We start from the raw sequence: 6,082 nt of genomic DNA on the forward strand, positions 1-6,082 counted from the left end.
AATCTGCGGTCTGGAAAAAGAGAAAGTACTATTTTAATGAGTGTACTGGTAGGTAAGAGGGTGAATACATAAATAACAGCAACTAAAATAATGTCAATGGTGCTGCCTGCTGGTATGTACGAAGTAAGTTCTCTTTAGTAAAAGGTCATCATAAGAGCAAAAATGTTACTTATGCTTCCTAGCGGAAGACGTTTCGCCGTCTTCCGCTATCAATATGCCGACACGGACGAAAGACGAGACTTGATAGGTCAGGGTTTCGTTAAGAGTCAACGTCCATTTCAGGGCTTTTAAGAGCTTATCTGATCGTCTCTTTCCAACCCTCGCGCCCTAAAGAGCGGAATATTTCACTCTAAATTATTATCTGAAAAAAGAAATTTTACAACACTGCCAGCACCTGCATATCGGACTCGATCGTCGCGTCGGCGAGTCCCGGCTCAATGACACGTCGCCCAGACCGGGTCGATGTGCGATGGACCACAGACGCAGGTTAGTATGTGTGTGTGTGGTGGGGGGGGGCTGCCGATGTACCGCCGGCGCAGGTTAGTATGTGTGTGTGTGGGGGGGGGGCTGCCGATGGATCAGGTTAGTGTGTGCACGCCTGGACGACGGACCGATGGCTCCACGCACCGGGACGGCGCTCACCCATCGACCGGGTCCATTGATGAGCGATGAATTATATACCGGCGGGCAGCGATCAGTCAGGTGTATCGGCCAGTAGGGAGGGGGCGGGGGCGGGGTGACGGCCGGACGGAGCACTAATGGAGCAGGCGGGTCAGGCAGTGCTGTGAAGGGATATTCGTATAACACTTCCTTGTGTGTTGGCAGGTGAAAGGATCGAGTGAGTGGAGGCAGGAGGAATGTAAGCCAAAACCTGTCCCCTCTCATATTTCATAAAATCATGGAATGGTAACAGGGTTTATTGCTATCGCGATATGAAGCCAATGCCAAATGGTCGTTTCGACTAAGTAAGTCGCCAAATCGCTACATTTTTATTGTTGACTAATTAGAATCATTTAAATAAATCACTTCGATGATGCAAATGTACGTAAATATCGCGTGATATGGCGAACTATCAACTAAGCTACAATCGATAGGCCCAAGGTGTTGCCAGTTGCTCAGGGCCGTCTGCAGCCCTCCATCGTCAGTCACTGGATGTTGGACATAGAATCCGTTCTCGTACGACAGTAGGGCGTCTTATGACCTTCAAAACACTCAGCGTCCGAACCACAGGGGACCCAAGCCTTTTATGCCGCTTGTTTGGATTCTCGTACGGTTTCTCGTCCATTTATGCAACATTTTCCGTCGTATTTATGAAACAGCCGACAGCCATCGGCTGAAGCTGGAATGAGTTTCGGCTTTCGTTGAAGAATCACGATGTAAGATATGTAAGAGTAAGATTAATTATTTCTTATAAACTAGTTACGTAACGCCATTGTCTTTGGGGGGGGAGTATAACATACCTAGGGGAAGGTGGGGTAAGACGGACCAGCTAAGGTTTGAGGCCGCATATCTTGCTACACTGCTCTCGTAATTCATATTATTTATAGTCTTCGGAATGCTCAATCCTTCCTCTGTTGATATGTGTAAAGACTAAATTTCAAATAAAAGACATCTAGGTGGTGGATGCTCTTAAAGAGGGACATGTCAAAAACTCAGACAAGAAAAAACGTGGGGTAAGATGGACCACCCAGCAGTGCCTGCTATCCGTTCATGTGTGTTACACTTCTGCTCTGTACTCTTGTAAGAAAAAGTAACCAGAATGGTAAAATAACAAAATGAGCCTTTATTCTTTACTCATGTGTGATGGAAGTGCATTTAAAAGCTGGGAACATGTGTGTTGAGTGTCGTTTGGCATGAATGCATGCTAACTGAGCACTTGCATGCATGGCTCACATGCAACAAAGACTCCTTCCTGAAAAATTAGCATACTTAAACTTGTGTCAATGTTTTGGAAAAGAACTTTCCATATGCAGGGTACAATGGACCACCACAGGGTAAGATGGACCACAGTGGTCCGTCTTGCCCCAAATCTAAATTATGTCATAATCATGACGAATATGTCAAAAAGCCCAACATTGCAAAACCTTGCCTTTCCTAAAGTGTGACTATAACTAAGTTTATAACTTTGTTCTTCACAGTTAAGTGCAAAATAGAAACTAATCATGCAAGAAAGGCGCCGTAATTGAATCACCCGTAGCCCTCTTATATTAGATCGGTTTGACGAAAAACAACATTTTTCTCAATAGCTCAAAAGCTATGCATCCTAGCAGCATGAGCTCAAGGTGGCCATTGTTACGAAGGAAAACAAACAGTGAGTGCATAAAGCAGTAGATACCAGCAGCGGTTCAGCCGGGAGGGCTGGTGGTCCGTCTTGCCCCGCTGGGCCGTCTTACCCCACCTTCCCCTACTATATACTACTACAGACTACTATAAGGTTAGAATAGTAGTCTGTTTTGCCAACGAATCCGTAACACATATGCCCGTCGACCGTCGTTCACCATCCAGCTATTACAGGTCCTATATATCTAACCCGCGTGCTATAAAATTTTGTAAGTATAATAGGCATTCGTTTTGATGACCCATTAAAGGTAGGTACTGTTTAAAATAAATAAATGCACGCAGCTCGTGTAAACAAATCGAGTAAAAAATTAACGTGCCCCTCCCTGTCATCCATTCAAGCCCTTCAAATCGCCTACCTTATACGGCCTTGGCCTACCTCAAGGACCAAGTTGTTATCAGTTGGCACGGGCCGGCCCGGGGATCGGTCGTTGGCTAGGTGGGCGGCGCATGCGACGGCCCGTGCGTGGCACGTGTTCGTTACTATGCGCTCCGATGGTTGTCATTGGCACGGGGCCATCCACATAAACAGCTGGCCTGACCTGGCCGACTCGTCTGCATGTAGGTCGATGTCGGCTAACCGGACTTCCGGTAGATTAATTGCATTCGCTTGTGCTCTAGATCAGCTTCAGAGCACAAGTGAGGCGCTTGCAGGCGCTTGCAACGATTCATATTCCATGAGCGGCTTAAATATGACAATTAAATAAGATTTCACATTTTCTCGCTACTAGAGATTGGGAGCAGACTTAAGTATGTAAGATCGCTTCGTCTAAACCTGCTTCGTCCCTAACCGTGTACCAAATATGAGCGCAATCGGTTGAGCCATTCTCGAGGTCTGGAATCGACCCCTGCACGTGCGCACGGCACGTGCAGCAGCACCCCAACTCTGGCACATGTAAATCAAATGCATTTTCTAGTGTCTATTGAGATATCGCAATAGCTACAAAACTGACACCTCTTCGTTTTGCACGTGGCGCGTGCATAAGGCGTCACCCACGGGGTCACGCTGTACCTAACTGAAACAAACAGAGGACCAAACAGTTACCTACCAGAAACGAAATTAGCGGTGAAAGCTGATTTAGCGCTTTTGCCTAGAAATAAAGCAGTAGGTATGCGTTGGAATGGACTGGTCGATCAATGATCATTGAGCACTTTTAAGGATTAAAGCATAAATGGCCAAAAGGATGGCGAAAAGTTTCATGAGTTTACAGTTTCACGAGATGTAAGCGTCATCCTGAGGGGAAATCTTTTGAAAACGTCCATTTAGAGATCAAACGTCCCCTGAGTCATTTTTGAAACACCTTGTGTCATCGCTGACGTAGGTACTTCTAAGTGCTAACTCAGAAAACTAGCCGCCCCCGCCCGACCTGGCCTGCTGACAAGTGGCCGAAGCCAAGTCACTCAGATCCCCATTCCGACCAGACTCGGTGTGTGTGACGCGGCGACGCCACTGGACGAAGCCAAGCAGTCCGGGAATGGTGGACGGGACGGGTGCCAGACATTCCTACCGACTGCTGACGGACGTCATTGAGCCCCCCCCTCTGACGTCAGCACGGGAGGGGGGGGCTCCTCCCGCGAGATATTCACCGGATGTGGGCGGCGCTTCTGGAAAATACCGGACCTGCCCCGGAGTAGGTATATCGGGCCAAATTAATTCACATCATACGGAACAGGGAGAGACAAAGAATGTCCACATACAGAACGCAAAGTACTGGCTGGGGGCGAGAGAAGATAGCATTATAAAATAAATTGTAAAGGAAGAGAGAGAGAGAGAGAGAGAGAGAGAGAGAGAGAGAGAGAGAGAGAGAGAGAGAGAGAGAGAGAGAGAGAGAGAGGAGAGGGAGGGAGGGAGGGAGGGAGGGAGGGAGAGGACAGAGAGAACGAGACAGAGAGAGAGAGAGAGAGAGAGAGAGAGAGAGAGAGAGAGAGAGAGAGAGAGAGAGAGAGAGAGAGAGAGAGAGAGCAAGAGAGACAGAGAGAGACAGAGAAAGAGAGAGGAGGGAGAGAGGAGAGAGAGAGAGAGAGAGGGAGAGAGAGAGTTTAGACAGCTCTGATACCTATTACCTACATTCAATTTTAAACAAGGATGTTGAAATTTCTAACTTTGCTGCATTGTTATCAATACGAGAAATTAATTTCACGTCCGAAACATATTCCAAGCCGAATAAGTTATGCCTAACCCACTCAGTCTTAAAAAAATAAATGTAGGCAGTGCTGGCAGGTATGGTTTAAAATGTCGTAAATACGAGCTCACTTTCATGACAATTCAGGGTTTATAAGGTGAACTGCGATGCGCATGTTAAACGTTGAATGTTTCCACGAACTTTTCGCCGGAAGAAAGCAGGTTCAATCCACCCGTGTTGGTTCAGTATTCAATGCAGACTTCGATACCATCACGTCCAATGACTCAATGCCCTGCAATCTGCATGCATTACAGTCTGCCAGGACATCCCATGATACCGCCGTGGCCGTCGATTGCCGTGGCTCGTCCATCACAAACCACAGAGGAGGTATAGATATTGACCGGGATCGACAGGAGTTGTCATTAGGAGGCCGCCCCCGGTCGATGCCCGAATGCCGCTCGGTCAGGGGCACACACGGGGGTCGGCAGCGTCTGACGTAAACAGGCACACAATGAACAGATATTGCCCGGACGAATCTAAGCCTCGGGGCTATAGCATGACAGCAGGCTCTTGTTTCATGACCTCAATGGTTGGAGTTCAATCATCGAATCGCAAAGGCTTATGTCCAGTCCACTCAACCGCCATTTACTTGATCGAAGCTACAGGATAACTGGCGTTATCTTTAGTTAATCCCGTAACGCTTCGGCATCGTATGCTCCATAGCATACTCATGTGTTGGCTGTTTATCGGCCGGCCGTCTCTCTCTCCCTTATATCCTATTCACCTTCCAGGCGATCGTTAAGAGAGAGGAGACGGTCGACGAGGTAAGGAAATGAAGGTAAGTAAAACCAACGCAGATGGTTGGAGGGGTGGGTGGAGGAAAACGTGCTCGGCAGCGACCGCTGCTGGTCCGCTTCACTCGCCCGGGCCGCGTTGAGTGGACCTCAGCCGTCCCGCTCACGGCGGCCCGCTGGTGACGCCACGAACCCTCCGGCGAGGTCAGGTCGGAACACCGCTCGACAGTGCCGGCCGGCGCGGCTCTAGAGGCCAACCGCGGATACGCGTTTGAGCAAGGATGCGGCGTTACCATTAACTGGCATATAACTGGCGTTATCTTTAGTTAATCCCGTAACGCTTCGGCATCGTATGCTCCATAGCATACTCATGTGTTGGCTGTTTATCGGCCGGCCGTCTCTCTCTCCCTTATATCCTATTCACCTTCCAGGCGCCAATGACACCCGACAGGACAGAATGTTTGCGAGACCGTGCGCGGGTATATATGTAGGCATATAAACGCATATGTTATAAGCCAATGGTACGTACCGTATAAGCCATTTCGTCCGTTTCACATTCTTCTTCGGACCCGATTGGGGCCGCCTGTTTCACGACGAAACATGGTAGAAGAAACCACGCCGGATATTGGCCATCAAACCTGAGTGCTCAGTTGCAGGAGGTGGAACCAACGCGAGTCGCCGCGTGACGAGAGTCGGGAACATTTCTGTCATAGATACGCATGTCACATTGCCGCGCGGGTGCAAGCAGATGGCGTCGTAGTGGCGGCTGGCGCGTCGATTTGTGTTACTCCGCTGCGGTGGCTGTGGGATGGTCAGACTGTTTTAAGT

The sequence above is a fragment of the Amphibalanus amphitrite genome, unplaced genomic scaffold (assembly GCF_019059575.1).
Source record: "Amphibalanus amphitrite isolate SeventyFive unplaced genomic scaffold, NRLGWU_Aamphi_draft 001169F_arrow, whole genome shotgun sequence".
NCBI lineage: Eukaryota > Metazoa > Arthropoda > Thecostraca > Balanomorpha > Balanidae > Amphibalanus > Amphibalanus amphitrite.